The sequence below is a fragment of the Halichoerus grypus genome, chromosome 6 (genome assembly GCF_964656455.1).
Source record: "Halichoerus grypus chromosome 6, mHalGry1.hap1.1, whole genome shotgun sequence".
NCBI lineage: Eukaryota > Metazoa > Chordata > Mammalia > Carnivora > Phocidae > Halichoerus > Halichoerus grypus.
The window spans coordinates 12,055,852-12,073,900 of NC_135717.1; the positions used below are offsets into that span (position 1 = coordinate 12,055,852).

The 18,049-nt window shown below is 44.4% G+C and overlaps 1 non-coding gene across 1 annotated transcript; it reads right to left on the reverse strand.

The window, feature by feature from the left end:
- Positions 1-4,656: 4,656 nt before the first annotated feature.
- On the reverse strand, positions 4,657-4,760 carry LOC118518166 (U6 spliceosomal RNA). Its single transcript, XR_004908488.1, has one exon. It is a non-coding gene; the product is annotated as a U6 spliceosomal RNA (small nuclear RNA).
- Positions 4,761-18,049: the final 13,289 nt, after the last annotated feature.

Here is an 18,049-nt window from a genome sequence, read left to right on the forward strand (position 1 = left end):
GGCTTTGGTGTTACCACTTCCGCGTCACCTAGTCTCCCCTGACAGATCCTTACCCCGTAGACTTTTCACCTCAGGAAATATCATCAGGCCCTCCCTATTACCCTACACTTCTCATTCAACAAATATTTATTGAGCACCTACTACGTGCCAGATGATATTCTGGTACCAGGGATTTAGTAGTAATAGTAAAGACAAAGTCCTTGGGCTCATGGAGGTTGCATTCCAGTCAAGGAAGAAAGATTATAAATAAGTCTATCTGTTAGGATTAGATTTGGTTGAGTATTGCAGAAAACCCGAATAATACCAATTTAACCAAGTTGTAGTCTAGTTTCTCTCACATAAAATAAGTCTGGAGGTTGGCACTCCAAGACTCATAGGGTGGCTCTACAATGACATCAGGGGCCCAGACTCCTCCTGTCTTTCTGATCTACCATCCTTAGCACCTGGCTTCCGTCTTCCAGAGCACCTGGAATTCCAAAATGGCTCTGGAAGGCTTCCGTCTTCCAGAGCACCTGGAATTCCACAGCCCTATGCGTTTTACCTACATTCTAGCAGGAAGAAAGAGAAAAGAGGAAGGGAAGAGGAGGTATCTCCCAACAGAGAGCTTTCCCTGAAGATCTGGTCCACAGGTAATACATACAACTTACTGGCTACTCCTACCTTCAAGGGAGGCTGGTAGAGAAATACAATCCCAACTGGATAGATTTTTGCCACAAAGAAAACAGGGTTCTATTAGTAAAGAAGAGAATAAGTACTGAGTAGACATTTAACAGTCTCTGCCATAATAGATAAACAAATAAGGATTTAAGCTGGTGATAGGTATTTTGAAGAGGAAAAAAAAAAGTGATAAAAAAAAATGGAAATAGTGTAGCTTTACCCAGGGTAGGGGAGAAGACCAGGGCACTGGAACGATGACAAGTCCTCCATGGAGATAGCTGGGGAAGGGAGCCCCAGGCAGCAGGAACAAGGAGTGTCAAGGATTGCTGGAACAGAGAGGAACAGAGAGCCCTTCCCACCCAGTCAGTGGAGCAGAGGGAGTGAGGGGGATGTGGTTGGAGATGAGGTCAGAGAGGCAGGGAGAAGCTAAGTCACCAAGGACCTTGTGAATTTCATTCCAAGTGTGATGGGAAGCAAGCAGGGGGCTGAGGCACAAGCAGAAGGTGACATTACCTGGGTCCTCCTTAGTGCTGTCATTCTGGGTGCTAAATGTTGGAAACTGGTTTGTAGAGGGATAAGAATGGTGACCAGGTAGGAGGCCAATTCAGACATCCCAACAAGAGATAATGGGGCTGTACCTATAGTAGGATGGATAGGCAGTGCTAAGAATGCCACTGTCATCAGTAGCCATGAATTTTTGCTGCTACCACCAGCAAGCATGAATTTCTGTTAAACCCCATTGGCCTTGATGGGTAACTTTTTCTTCCAGAGTTTAGCTGCTCATCTGCAGGCTTACAGAAAGTTGGGTTTTTCCAGAATTGGAGACTTGCTCAGACAGTGTGATTGATTGGGGCCAAGGGGAGGCTGGGAAGGAAGGCTGTTGAGACAAGCCACTGAAATGGGGGACACTGGGCTCCCAGCGGGATGGGAAGGGATGGAAGACAGAGGCTGCAGGTGAAGCATCGCCCCACCCTAGAGTCAGCCACTTCCTCTTTCCCACCTGCAGCTGATGCTTGGCTTCTCCCTCTCTGCCTGGCTTCTGCGGATGGATACAGAGCTGGCCTCTCTGCCCACCACCAGCTGACCAATACCGCTGGGCCTCACCTCTCTGATCACCCTTGGCCTCATACTCTGCTGTTCCCTGGTTGGTCCTGCCCCCACCTCACCCAGCCCAAGTGTGGGGCTCCCGAGTATCTCAGAAGAAAGAGGAAACTCAACTTATACAGTCCAGTGGTTAAGCATAAGGGCTGAAGGTAGCCTGTGGGTTCCAATCAAGCTCCTTTACGGTCCAGGTGTGTCACTGAAAAATTACTCACCTTCTCTGTGCCTCAATGTCTTCATCTATAAAACGGGACCTACCTCATAGGGCTACTGTAAAAATCAAATGATTTAATGAAAAGCACGCAGGAGAGTACATAGTACACAGTAAAGCTCCCAATTAAAGTTATTCAATGTTATTATTTATCATCTTCCAGCATTACTCAGACCAAATGTCCCTCCGTCCCACAACCCCCTCCCCACCCCAGGCTCCATTTATTTCCTTTTCCTAACTCGTCTTGTGCTTACTATTCATAACACGTAATCTGCTCTTACAACATGCTGTCCTGTTCTCTAATTGTTGGTATCACTCAATTTGGCACTTGAATCCATGCTAATTACTGTATGCTAATATATAAAATCATGCCCTGTCCTAATTCTTCATGTGTGTGTCTTAGCTCTTCTCTCCGATTCTTGGAGGAGATTCGCATAGGCCCATCGTAGTGCCCTCCCACACCTTCCTGGTGGACAGTGCGGTGCTAGACACTGGGTGCAGGGGTTTTAAGAACTAGGGTACAGAGAGAGGGCCTTTCATCTGGAAAACTCCCATAATCCTGTGTATCGGGGAACCTAACGGAAGTTAGGTGTTTATATTGACATATAAATCTCTAGTTAAGCCCACCCTTCTCTGGGCAGGGCCTGTGCTATCCAGGGGAGAATACTGTTGGGCATTATCTTCCTAAAGGTCTCCAAAACGCCTCAAGAAGGAGTCTGACTTAGTCAAGATTAAAAACTACAACTTTAGCCTGATCCTCAGGCTTCCTGGGCCAGCGAGGGTAACTGGCCCTCTATACAAATAAACTCTTCCACAACCCCAGCCCAGGGCCTCTTCCGCCATAAGGAGGAAACAAAGAAGCCAAAAGTACAGATGGGGGGCTGGGCACTCCTGTATGCAGGTCCAGGTTCGAATCCAGGCTGTGGTCAGATGGCCAACACGAGGGTGAGGGGGGTGAGGGGGGTGAGGGGTGGTCGGCAGGTAGAAGGGTGGGGGAATTAACTGAGAAAAGAGCCAGGACAGAAACTTGACTTCCCTTTCTAAAATGGGCTCAGTTGCGGCGCCTGGGTGGCTCAGTGGGTTAAGTGTCCGACTCTTGATTTCGGCTGAGGTCATGATCCCAGGGCCCTGGGATGCAGCCCCACATCAGGCTCCCCAGGGAATCTTGCTTGTCTCCCTCTCCTTCTGCCCCTCCCCCTGCATGCACACTCTCTCAAAATAAAATTTTTAAAAATAAAATAAAATAATAAAATGGGTTTAGTGATGGAAATCAAGGAAGACAGAGAGAAGGAGAAACGGGTACAGAAGTTACAACCCAGCAGGACTTAGCAAAGATTCCACAGCATCCTGGTGCTAGCCTTGTCATCTCTCCAGCAACACAAACCCTTCTGACCTTGCCTCGTTGAAGGGAAGGTGCCGCTGCTGATCGTGGTCTGTTCCCAGGCCCATTGGCTGCCCTTTCCTATTCAGCCCAAACCCTGCCAATTACACTTCTCGGACTCTGGTGCCAACTGGCTTCTGGTTAATTTCTGCCAAAGAGAGGCACTGGGAGGAGACTGGAGGACGGAGTGCAGTTCCTCCCCCACCCTCCTCCCCATCTCTGCCTTCTGCAGCTTCTCGTCAGACCTGTGCTTCCGGGTCCCACCAGGCACCCAGATCCTGGGGTCTGGCTACAGCCCCTCCTTTCTCTTCAGTCCCTGCAGCTGTGTTCCTGTTCATCTGTGCATTGACCCACCAGCCCATTGGGCTTTTCAGCTTTTCCAGCACCTCACAATGACTTCCCAAATGATTTCCCTCTATTGAACTGGCTGGTGCGGGCTCCATAGTCCTGGCCGGTCCCTGACTGATAAACATATCATGATACTACATCACTTTCTCTCCCCCAACTCATTTCAGTCTTCAGAATCCTATTCAGGCCAGGATTATCCAAGTTGATATTAACAAAAGCTTCCATTTAAAAGTTAAGGGGAAACGTAATTTTAAAAGAAGCAGTAAATGAAGATAAAGGCTGAAATAAATAAATTGTAAAACATAAGGCAGGAGAATGATAAATTAGTTCAAATGCTGTTTTTTTGATAAGACTACTAAAATAAACAAACTCTGACAAATATAATTAAGGGAACATTTTTAATTAGAAATGAGGAAGGAGATAGGACAAAATATAGAAAACAGCTTTTTTGCTCCAAATCCAAAGAGAATACTGTTAGCTAATAAATGGAAATCTTCAATGAGATGAATAATTTCTAGAAAAATATAGATTACTAGAAATAACTCAAGAAATATAAATCTAAACAGAATAATAACCAAGGAAGAAGTTGAGGAAATGATCTGATAACAACCTAAAAAAGGTAGTTGGTCCCAGTGTTTCACAAGAATAATTTTCATACTTTTAAGAAACAGATAATCCCGATGTTGTATAAAACATCCAGAGTGCAAAACGAGATAAGAGTACCTTCATGTCCATTAGGTAAGCATGATCTTCTTCCTAAAGCCCAATAAAGGTAAAACACACAAAAAAGAAAATTATAGTCACCCATCCCAAGTGAATATGAATAGGAAAAACTTAAATAAAACCCTCACCTCTAAAAAGGAACTTCTTTTACTGGACTGCTTCAGATCTTTAGAGGGAAGATAAGTTCTAGGGTTTTTTGGTAACAGCTTTACTGAGATATAATTCTTACACCATAAAAAATAGGGAACACCTTACAAATGTGCATGTCATCATAGCACAGGGGCCAGGCTAATCTCTGTATTGTTCCAATTTTAGCATATGTGCTGTGAAAGCAAGCACAAGGGATAATAACTTTATAAGTTAAGTTGGAAGAAATTATAAAGGATGGACAGTTTGTACATTGTAGAAATAAATAACCATTTGGTAAAGCTAGAACTAAAATCGAAGGAAAAATATCATCTGGAGAAAACATTCGCAGCAAATAGAAAACAGGGTTCATTTCTCTGTTATGTAAAGAGCTTCTGTATACTGACACTGAAAACTTAAATCCCTAATATGCTAACTGGCAAAGAACTGAAGGAGACAATTCATGAAAACAGAGATGCTATTCGTAAACAAGCATGTGGGGAAACGTTCCACTTCACTTGCAATCAGAGATATATCCACTCAAATAATGTTGTAGCATCCTACACCCACCACCTTTGAGGAATTTTAGAAATTATTCAGTATTACAACACTGTGGCAAAACCAGTCTCCGCACACACTGTTGGTAGCCACGTGAACTGACATCATCTCTTGGAAGATCCATATCGGGGAATCATCTTAAAATGCCACAATGTAGCTTTTTCTCCTATGGGATTTATAAAGAATAAAAAATAAAGGTACATGAGGTATTCATGGCAATGTCACTCTAACAACCAAATTAATCAATCAATTAATTAATTAATAAAAGAGGATCTAAATCCAACAATAAAATTATTAAGGAAACGTTGTAAACTATTGTTTGTAATTATAATAAAAATTACAGTTTATCAACCACCCTCAGATACATTACTTCTCTTAGTCCTGAATGGTCTCAGGAGGTAGGTAGGAATTACTAAGAATCAGAAAAAGTAAGTGACTTGCCCCAAATTGCACAATCAGTGGCTATTGAACAACTGCTACCAAATCCCATGTTCTTGGAATGTGAAAGGGTAGTGATGAGTCTCTGCTCTGAGCCTCAGTTTCCTCATCCATAAAAGAGGGTAATACAAGTACCTAAAGAGTGACTATAAACATTAAATGAAGCTCTTAAAAATGGCTGTAAAGTTCGTAGCACACAGCCAGGACTCAATTATTAAGAATAATGATAATATAGGGGGCCCTTGGGTGGCTCAGTCGGTTAAGCAACCAACTCTTGATCTCAGCTCAGGTCTTGATCTCAGGGTCGTGAGTTCAAGCCCCACATTGGGCTCTGCACTGGGCGTGGAGCCTACTTAAAAAAAAGAAGAAGAAGAAGAAGAAGGAGAAGGAGAAGAAGAAGAAGTAGTAGTAGTAGTAGAAGGAGTAGGAGAAGAAGAAGGATAATATAAAATTGTACCAATCCAATACGATTACAGCAATGTAAACATCACAATTGGACAAGGCCAAGACAGAGTAAGGAATAATGAAAATCGGCACAGCAGATAAAGCACTTCTATTTTTGAATTATTTGGTTTTAGTACAACAGGGAGAAATCTGGAAGGAAACAAAATTAGAAGATACAAAAATCTCCTAAAATGGAGTGGCATTTTGAAGGGAGCCTAGCATTAAATCTGGGATCACTGCATCTACAACATTGGAAATACTAAACTCACCCTGTACACCCCGGAGATGCCATGTGGCGTGTGGGGACCACAGGCGGATGGCGCTGCTTCACTTGCCCAAAGGACCAAGGAGGCATGTATTGGCCTCAATAATATACTAATGCTAGTGATTGTCTTCCTTAAAGATGAACTTTTTTTTTTTTTTTTCTTAAAACTGAGACTCAGAAGCATCTCCAGAAAATCTCTGGGTAGTTGAGAATGGATCCAAGTCCACTCCTAATGAACAGCCTCATTCCAGGGACACTGCTTGGCAGTGAGGAGGGTCATTGGCAAGACCAAGGAGAATGTGGTTACTTCTCCCTTTGGTCATGTGGCCAGAATCTACCCTCAAGGAGCAGGATAGACTTAGCCAGTGTTAGTCCCCAGTTGTAAATCTATGAATGGGAATAATTCCAACGACTGGAGAGACAGCTGTCAGAGCGATGAGGGAAAGAGCTAGAGGCATTCCTTGGCTTTTCCTCCCAAAAAGTCAGCAAGGCCTGAAAATCTCTACCCACTACACAGACATACATGGAACGTTTCTCGGCTGTCAGTTCCCTCACTGTCACAGGCTTGGGAAGGACAAATGGGATTAGGTGTAGCTGAGGGATAGACATGGAACCCATCCAGGCTGTGGTCTTGAGCTTGAATTGCGAACATCTACATGAGTCAGAACTTAATGTGGCTAGTATATGAGCTCCAAAAAAAGAAGTGACAAGCTGAGCAAAGGATATAAATTAAGAAGAGAAATGTCAGGGGATGACCCAGAACCTGGCATGACCAGAGGCTGAATCACACTGCGCTCAAACTCCTATGTACAAGTACCTACTCCACTTGGGATGTCAAAGAGGCATCTCAAATTTAATATGTCAAACACCAAGCTCCCCATCTTTGCCCTCACCTGCTCTGCCAATAGCCTTCCCATCTCAGGTAAGAGGCACCATCCTGCCAGGCCCTCAGACTCTTCTTTCTCTCACAACCAATTCATCAGAAAATCCCACCCATGGGCTCTATCTTCAAGATATACCCCAATCCCTCCTCTTCTCATCACCACCACTACCACCATCCTGGTCCAAACCATCATCATCCCTTGCCTGTCTTCTTGTTATAGCCTCTTAACTGGTCTCCCCATTTCCACCTCTGTACACCACTGACTCTGTTCTCAACAGAGCAGCCAGGGGGACCCTCTGGAAACCGAAGTGGGATGACGGATGACACCTTAAAAAAACAAATCCATCAAAGAACTAATAAATTTATTTTGTCAAAATTAAGATCCACTCTTCAGAAGACACTGTTAAAATAAAAAAATAAATAAATAAAATAAAAACCAACAACAAGCCACAGACCAGGAGAAAATATTTGCAAAGCATATATCCAATGAAGGACTTGTATCCAGAATATGCAAAGAACTCTCAAAGTTCAAAAATAAGAAAATAACACAATTTAAAAACTGGACAGGGGCACCTGGGTGGCTCAGTTGATTTAGCATCCAGCTCTTGGTTTCAGCTCGGGTCATGATCTCAGGTCCTGGGATCAAGCCCCACATCGGACTCCATCCTCAGCATGGAGTCTGCTTGTCCCTCTCCCTCTGTTCCTCCCCGCTGTCCCAGCTCATGCTCTCTCTCTTTCTCTCTCAAATAAATAAATAAAATCTTTAAAAAATAAAAATAAAAAACTGGACAAATGATTTGAACAGACTACTACTACCCACTTATTAGAAACAACTAAAATTAAAGTAACTGGTCATGCCATATATTGGTAAGGATGTGGAGCACCTGGATGTCTCAAACTGGTAACGGGAGTATAAAATGGTACCACCACATTGGAAAAGCATTTGATGATTTCTTAAAAAGTGAAGCCTGTATGCCCCACATGATCTAACCGTTACACTCCTAGGGATTTACCCCGGAGGACAGAAAGCAGATGCCCACACAAGACTTGTACAGGAATGTTCAGAGCGGCTTCATTGTTAATAGCCAAAAACTGGAAACAACCCAAAGCTCCAGAGAAATTGGATAAACAAATAGTAGTATGCCCATTCAGTGGAATAATACTCAGCAATAAAAAAGAACGAACTATTGATATCACATGGATGAACCTTAAAATAATTATGCTGTGGGAAAGAGATCAGGCAAAAGAAGAGTACATACTTCTGATTCCATTCATATAAAATTCTAGAAAACAATAATCTATAATGACTGACACCTGCTACAACATGAATGAACCTGAAGGACATTATGCTAAGTGAAATAAGCCAGTCACAAAAAGACAAATACTGTGTGATTCCACCCTGATGAGATACCTAGAATAGTCAAGTTCATAGTCATAAAGAGGAATGCTGGTTGACAGCAGCTAGAGGAAGGGGCAAATGGAGTTGTTGTTTAATGGGCATAGAGTTCTAGTTTTGCAAGTTGATATTGGTCGTACAACGTGAATGGTCTTAACACTAATGAACTATACATGTAAAAATGGTTAAGATGGTAAATTTTATTATGAGTATTTTACCATAATTAAAACATTTTTAATGCTCAAATTGCACACTCTAAATATGTGTAGTTTACTGTATGTCACTTTTATCTCAATAATGCTGTTTTTAAATTTTTTATTTTATTTTTTAAAACTAAGTAGGATCATATTCTTTCTCTGCTCCAAACCTTCCAAGGGCTTCCCATCCCTTCAGAGAAAAAGCCAAAGGTGTTGGAATGAGGCCTTGGATGATCTAGCTCCGAAACCAACAAGCCCGCATCCCCTTTTTTCTCCCCCTCTCCTCATTCTAGCTACCTGGCCTCCTTGCCCTTTCTCAAACTCACCAGGTGCATTTCCAGGTCCTGTCTGCTTGGCCTGGAAAGATTTTCCCCCAGGTAAAGTCACGGCTCTCTTCCTCGCCTCTTTCAAGTCTTTAATCAAAGGCCACCCTTTCTGTGGTGCCTTTCCCCACATGGTATTTAAAGCAAAAGTCTTCCCCACCCCATAGGACCTCATCCCCCTTCCATGTGTTATTTTTCTACATAACACTATTTCTATTATCACTGTTGAATATATCACATTTGACTTATTTTTTTTTTAAAGATTTTATTTATTTATTTGAGAGAGACAATGAGATAGAGAGAGCATGAGAGGGGATAGGGTCAGAGGGAGAAGCAGACTCCCCACTGAGCAGGGAGCCCGATGCAGGACTCGATCCCAGGACTCCAGGATCATGACCTGAGCCGAAGGCAGCCGCTTAACCAACTGAGCCACCCAGGTGCCCTTGACTTATTTATTTTTATCTGTGTTTCCACCCACCAGAATTAAGCTCAGAGACACAGGGACCTGTTACGGTATTGTTCATTCATTATATTCCCAGCAACCAGTCCAGTGCCTGGCACACAGCAGATGCTTGATAAACTTGTGGAATAAATAAATGAGTGAATGAATTAATAAATGAAGGAAGGAAGGAAGGAAGGAACATTATATGACCTTGACAACCAGGTGTAAGGATCCTTTATGAAGGCACCCCAAACCACTCTACATAGCTGGACACCTGTCAAGCTTTATGGTGTGTTTTTTTTTTTAATTTTATTTATTTATTTGACAGAGAGAGAGAGACCACAAGTAGGGGGAGTGGCAGGCAGAGGGAGAGGGAGAAGCAGGCTCCCCACTGAGCAAGGAGCCCAATGCGGTGCTTGATCCCAGGACCCTGAGATCATGACCTGAGCTGAAGGCAGATGCTTAACTGACTGAGCCACCCAGGTGCCCCAGGCTTTATGGTTTAAAAAGCTCTTTGCACAGACTTGATCCTTTCTGACCCTCACAACAGTGCTCTGACATGATGTCTTTATCCTTGTCTTTCTTACATAGAAGTGGAGGCTCAAAAAAGGCTAACTTGTTCAAGATCAAGGGGCCGAGAATGGCAGAGCCAGCCCTTAAACCAAGAACTTGCCATCAGTCACCAAATCCCATGCTGCCACCCGAAGCACGTACATTTTTTCAACTTTCCTAGTCTCTCATTTCATTCATGATGGCATCGCTGACAGATTTTAACAGTTCAGTAGTTAACCCTTGTGCCATAAATTTCTATTTGTCACACCCAAAACTCGGTATTTTAGAAGGCTACCCTTCTGGTTTTTAAATGGAAATTGATGACACCGTGCACCAGGGTACAGGGGCGGCAAACCCTCTCCTGAATTTCTCCATCTACCTCGAGGCAAAAATAGAAATGTCTGAAGCACCCAGGGCTGCGGGCCCTCCCCACTCCAACATGGCGCCAAGACACACTGTCCTCGCTTCACCAGGCCCGGGCACTCCCCACACTGAGAAGGTCACAGGCTTGCTTTGGCAGCCAAGATGGACAAAGAAAGGAGTGCAGCTGGAGATACACATTTGTGGAGAGCGCTCTCCCCTCGTGGCTCCAGGTGGCCCGATGTCTCTGAGCATCCAGAAAAGAACACAAACAAATAGATTTTTATGAGGTCTGTAACCCAATTGACAAAGGCAAGCTCTCTCAGCCTGGAAATGTCCCTGCTCTGAACCAGTTGCCTTGCCAACAAGCCACATGTTTCCACTCTGCAGAATCCAATTTCTGAGCAATGTGACAGTGACAGGTCCAGAGACATGATACACAGTTCCAAGGTGCCTTTGAACACCTGCTGAATAGCTAAGAACAATGTAGGTCCCTGGAAGTACTTAGCAACATGGGACGAAGGCTGGGCAAATGCAATGCGGGTCATGGCCGGTTTGTGCAGCAACCCCACCTACCCCCACCCTCCCTGCTTCATTCCAACACCTTGCAAATTACAGATAAACCAAGGCTAAGCCAATTCTTTATCACCATCGTTATAATCATTGCAGACACTTGCATAGGCTTCACTCTTTAAATATATTAAGTTGTTTAATCTACATGACAACCCTACGAGGGAGGTTATTATTAGTATCCCATTTCTAATGAGGGAGTAGAGGCAGGCATAAAAAGGGTAAGTAATGTACCCTAACTCACAGAGCTGGGATTTGAACCTAGTCAGTCTTCCTCCAGAGTCCACCCCTCTTAAAGACTCTGTTAAACTAGCATTCTCTAGCATTCCTTAAATGGTAAAGCAGATAGATTGTCCTGGTTATCACTGCTGTGTAACAAAGCACCCCAAGACTTCAGAAAGTAAAGCGCCCATTGTATTATTCTCAAGGACAGTGTGGGTCAGGAATTTGGACAGGACGCAGTGGGGACAGCCTGTCTGTCCACGAGGCCTATCTGGGGCATCAGCTAAAAAGATTCAAAGCTGATAGTGCCTCAAAGCTGAGGATCATCAGTACCATCCGAAGGCAGCGTCCCATGTCTGGCAGTTGACGCTAGAGATCCCCTGTCGCCTCAGATGGCTGTCTCCGCTGGAACACCCATGCGTGGCCTCTCCGTGTGGTCTGGGCTTCCTCTCAGCATGGTAGCTGGGTTCCAGAACAAGTATCCCCAAAGACGGAAAGGAGATCTGTCAGTTTCTTAAGACCAAGACCCAGAAGGTGGCACAGGATCACTTCCACCCATACTCTCCCAGGCAGGAAGTCACAGAGTCCAGATTCAGTGGGAGGGAACACAGACTCTACCTCTCAAAGAAGTTTGGGGTCATTTATCTAAACCACCAATGAGATCATTTAGTCCAAGCCCTTCAAGTTCTAGCCGGACAACTGAAGCTAAGAAGAGTTAAGTGATTCGTCCAAGATCACATAACTTGGAAGTGTTAGTGGCAGGACAGACCCCAGTGCCTTCAGACCCTGTCACTCTATGCCACTACTTCTCACTTGGCTGTACCCTGGACCCACCTAGGGAACTTTTTAAAAATGCCAATGCCTCTGATATGTTTGGAGTACAGCCTGGGCATGGGGGGCGGTGTGTTAAAGCTCCCTAGGGACTGTCATATGCAACAGTGTGAGAACCATGCTCTATGTCCCCCAAGATGGTGTCATGCAGATGACACTGACCATTGTTTCATCATGGCTCAACGTCTGCAGGATCCTTGCCTGCTGTGGAGACAGTTCCACTAAGAACAGCTTTCTCACACCTTCACCTGGTTCACAGACTTCATCCTGAACCATCTGTCCTCCTCCTTCTTGATATCTATCCTTCTCATCTCCTCAGCTCCTACCCCTCCCCACCCCCTGCCACCAGAGGTGTCCCTCCAAAGCAACACTTCTCTTTGAACACTCAACTCCCCAACTATGAGTCAAGTCCACTCTTGGCCATCATTTCCAAGTCCAGGAATTCATTTCTGCCTTTGGGATCCCTCACAAGTGGAGGCCCAAGGGCAGGTTCTGCTCAATCCGCCTCGGCCCCTGGATGACCATTAACCCCAGTCAGAACATGCAACCTCCAGCTCCAAGTATGTCTTCCTTCCTCATTGGGCCACATAGCACTGGGGTGAAAGTGCAGTCTAAATCATGCTTTAAAATGTTGATTCTGTGAAACCATTAGATAATTTGGTGGGGAACAAAATCTTTCCACTTGATTATTTCACGGAAATAATTGGTCACTTGCATCATATATCACACATTGTAAAAAACTGGCCAAAAGCATTGGCCTAAATAAATATTTTCTGTGTTTCTCCTTAGATTTAGATTCTCATGAAGGCCAAATTAAAAAAAGAAATGTATAGGAGAAAGAGCCTTTCTGGTGTTGCTACTCTACTGGATTTTCTGACTTATATTGGTCAGAAAATCTCCATAGTTTTATCATGTGCACATACCTCCTGAGAATAATTTTATAAAATATATTTATTCTTCACTTTGCACAAAGGGGAGTCTTTCCAAACTTCCTAGGCAATGTTTTTATAAACTGAACTCTATTATAAATGCTCCAAAGAACCCGTATTTAAAGGAGTTCTTTCTCAAAGTTTATTACACTATTCCCTCTACTTTTGTGTATGTTTGAAATTTTCTACAATAAGATGAAAAAGGAAGGAAGGGGGAGAGAGAGAGAAGGAATGGTGAGTCTTAAGGGATTCTATGGTAGAGTAAAAGATCTTTAGGGAAGGTAATATAAGTAACACCCTCCCCTCAAAAACAAATCTGTGTCTATTATTTCTATGTATGTATGTATTTCTATGTGTGGACTATGAGTGTGTGTTTTCAAGTTGTATACATGTACATTTAAACATACATGAGACATGTATGTGACATATATGTGAGCATATATGAAACATACATATCATATGTGTGTTTTATAAATTCTAATTTCTCTAGACTGGCACTCTAAAAATCTAAAACAATTCTTATAAAGCATTGGTCTCCTTCAGTCTTCACTTCTCTCTCCCTCTTTGGGTCTCATTGTTGGGCATGTAAGAGGTTCACATCCACCTTAGTTTATAAAAGTCCCACTTGCTTTATATCTACATGTGTAGACTTCATGAGGTAGTCTCTCTCTGGGTAGACACAGCGACGTTCCATGCAGCCTGAGATCACTTCTTCCACCTGCCCTTTCTCTGCCTCAGTGACCCTGTGGACTCCTAGTCCCACTCCAGTCCATGACTCAGAGTTAACCAATTCTTCCTCAGCGCCCCATTCACTGAGGTAAATTCCGAAAGGCACTGCTTCTGGAAGTGCTTATGAGGCACACCACCGGCATGGATTCCACAGGATTGGAGAGACAAGAAGGGGAAACCTAAGCCTGAACACTGTCAGCCCCAGAAGTGGAAGCCTGCACAATAAATAAGGGGAAGGCGGTTCCATGGCAAGCCACTAAGATGCCCTGAAGAACCAAGATGGTGTCTCACACTTGCAGTTTTATTTTCATTTGCTTCTTCCTCTCTGATGCACATAGCCTGGTAGGCATGTAAAACCCAGTTGTCAAAATTTAACAGCAGGTGACATGATGCCCAACTCCTTGCCCAGATTCCCTTGACAGAATTCTTTCCATCAGGACAATGAACTAAAAGACCCAAGCACAAGGCTTAATCTTTCATATTTTCCTCAGAATACACTTCAGTCAAAGAGAATCCAGGCCTCTTCAGCTCCTTGTAGGACCATCCGAGGCATAAACATTAAGGACAATTTCCCAAAGGAGAGAGCTGTATTATATGAACCTGCCACAGTCTCAGGTTTTCTTACAAACACTTCCTTTCCACCAGAGAAATCATGACCAATGTCACCCACACCCACACACATACACACACACATTTTAAGTATTAAAAGAATAAAGGAATTTTTTCAAATCAGTCAACAAATGTCCATAGTATACTTTCTAGCAAAATCTTTGGGCAGAAAACGACATAACTGTTATTGTTGCTTTTGTAAGCTATGGGATAGTCATTTTTATACATAAATATGCAACAGAATATAGTCCATGAAGGGACTGGCCTGGTTGAAAGCCAATGCTTCAGTTAATAAAAAATTATGAGACACCAACTGGAATGGTTTTCTTTAAAGTGAAACAAGCACAAAATGGAAATGGTGTAGAAATCCTCAGCCCTTTCTCTTCTAGCTCTTTATTTACTATTCACCCAAGAAAATGTCTTGAATTAATGCATCCTATCAGCCAATGATAGGCTGTATTTTCTCAAAATTTCCGTAATAATACCACCTACCTCACATGTACCTCTCAGCCCTCTCCTATTGGGATGTGAAAGTCTGTGGTCCCTCCTCTCGAATCCGGGAGCATCCGTGACTCTGGAGGAAGGAACGTTCTGTGACTTCCAAGGCTAGGCCAAAAAAACACCTGGCTCTATTGGGATGCTCACTCTTGAAACGGAGTCACCATCCCGTGGGGAAGCCCAGGCCAGGCGGGTGTCCCAGCCAACAGCAACACCACCACACAGACATACAGTGAGGAAGGCTTTGAGATTACTTCAGCCCCAGCTGTCGTCGACTGCAACCACATGAGAGATCCTGAACACGGATCCCTAGCTGAACCCAGCTAACCCCTAGCAGCATGAGAAATAATAATAAAATAATTATTGTCAGTTTGAGTCACTACATTTTTTTTTTAATTCTTACTTATTTATTTGACACAGAGAGAGAGAGAGAGACAGTGAGAGAGGGAACACAAGCAGAGGGAGTGGGAGAGGGAGAAGCAGGCTCCTGGCTGAGCAGGGAGCCCGATGCGGGGCTCGATCCCAGGACCCTGGGATCATGACCTGAGCCGAAGGCAGACGCTTAACGACTGAGCCACCCAGGTACCCCTTGAGTCACTACATTTTGAGATAGTTCATTGTGTAGCCAAAGGTAACTGGAACATATCCAGTAAAACATCCACCGTACCCAACAGAATAGCACACATACAATGACAGAAGAAGATATAAGAAGCAAAGTTAATTTCGGCAAGATCAGTTGTCCATCCAATGACATTCTTGAGATAAAACCTTCAGAGTAGCCACACATGCATCTTCTATTTTGATCTTGAACAGCTCTAACAAGCTGAATAAGTCAGAGTTTAGACTCCAGAGCCACGGTCCAGCTGTGTGACCATGGGCAAGTCACTCCAGTCCTCGGTTTTCGCATGTGTAAAATAGAGAGAGGATCTGTCTCAAATGGTTCCTGTCCGTGTCAGATGAGATGATGTGCCGAGCATGGTGCCTGTGGCCCAGAGGAAGTGTCCGATAGATGTGAGGTCCCAGGAGGGTGGTGCTGGATGATAGTGTTATTATCAATATTTCTCAAAATCGGCTTGTAAATATATTTCACATCATGTATCTTATTATAGTGAAGCAGAGGTAGGCCTTATTAATTCATAATTAAATCAACCAGTTCAGGAAAGACACTTGACTTGCCCCAGATCACACAGCCTTGGAGTGGAAGGAATGGAAATCAAGCAGGTATTTAAGCCCTGGCCTGTCTCCTCCTTCACTTCTCCCTTTATCACAGCAACTTCTACCAAGTGGGTTTTCCAGCCTGTGATGAAGCACTTCCAATGATGGGGAACCCACCACCCATTGAGGCAGCCCTAACAGGCTATTTTCCATCGCCTCAGTCTGTAGCCTGTTTATCCTTCTACTGAGCTGGAATCCGTCTCCATGTAATGCCCATGTGTTGGTCTATCTCTGCCCTGCAGGGCCACCAGAAAATAAATCTGCTCTCTTTCACGTAACAGCCCTTGAATTTTTAAAGACCCAATCATGGAACCCCCCCACCAAGTCCTCTTTCCTCCCAGACCCAACATCCCCAGGTTCCTTAGCCATTCATCCTCCAGCACATGATTCTGAATCCCCTTTCCCACCGGGGCTTCTTTTTCTACCTCAGGCTTGACAAGAGGCATATACTATTGATGACCGGAGAAGCTTTCATCCTGCCCCCGGAGGCTTGTAATACATTTATGCTTTCTCAGGATGACACATACTCCAGGAGTACTAAGAATTGCTGTCAATCTCTCTGGCATCGCGAAGGACTCTGGCATTTCACCATATAATCATTTTCTTCTCCCAAGGGGCTGTCTGCTTGAGGAAACTGTCATATTCTCCAGCCAAGGGGAGCCAAAGTGTTCTGCCAGGGGGTTCCTTCCAAACACTCTTCTGAGGCTTGTGGTAAAGGAGCTGAAATAACCTGCAGGCATAGATACTGGCCTCGTCCCAGCTCCCCCAGACTGGACCAGCCTTAAGGAAGAGGGAGGCGTTTTTGTCAGGATAGGATAGGTTATGCTGTGGTAACGAAGAGCCCTAAAAATCTCTGTGGCTTAGCAATAAAAATTTACAGCTTATTCATGCAAATTTCACTGTGGATCTGGCAATTCCCCAGAGCAGTTTCCTTTCCAGAGGTGACTCAGGGATGCAGGGGACTTGCCTCTTACAGCTACATCAGGAAGACCTGGTTTCCAAGGTACTGTGGCAAGGGAGGAGCCGGCTCTTGTTTCATCCTAGAAGCATCATAGATAACTTCTGCTTATAGGTCATTGGCCAGAGCCAGTCACATGGCCCCACCTAACTTCTGCTTATACGTCATTGGCCAGAGCCAGTCACATGGCCCCACCTAACTTCTGCTTATAGGTCATTGGCCAGAGCCAGTCACATGGCCCCACCTAACTTCCGCTTATAGGTCATTGGCCAGAGCCAGTCACATGGCCCCACCTAACTTCCGCTTATAGGTCATTGGCCAGAACCAGTCACGTGGCCCCACCTAACTTCCGCTTATAGGTCATTGGCCAGAACCAGTCACGTGGCCCCACCTAACTTCCACTTATAGGTCATTGGCCAGAACCAGTCACGTGGCCCCACCTAACTTCCACTTATAGGTCATTGGCCAGAGCCAGTCACATGGCCCCACCTAACTTCCGCTTATAGGTCATTGGCCAGAACCAGTCACATGGCCCCACCTAACAGCAAGGGAACTGGGAAATGTGGGTGAGCATGTGGATATTTAAGGAGTAGTAACTATTCTGCCACACAATCTTGTGGCCCTTTGACCCTAAAACACTTCTTCCCACCTCCCGTAGGTGAATGGCTGCCCTACCATGCTTCCCGCATCCCCCCCGATGATTCACAGGTTCCTCAGCAGCCATGGTGTTTGAGGTTGCTGTCACCATGAGCCCCTGCATGATGATCTTAATCAGCAGCGGCAGACATCTCCCTCCCATCGCTCTCGCTGCCACTGACTTCATTGAGACCCAAATCATTTTTCTGAATCTATCATCATAGCCTTAACTTGCTTCTGCTCCCCTCTCTGCCATACCACTGTCCATTATCTTTTAAAAATTCAAACCAGAGTATACCCTTATCTGTTTCAAATCCTACCATAGCTACACTGCCAACAGGATAGATCCAATTTCCTTAGAATCGCATGAAAAACCTTTTAGAGTGTGGTCCCAGAGACCTTTCCAGCCTCATCCCCAATGCCCCACTCCTGTGTTCCTGTGCTGAA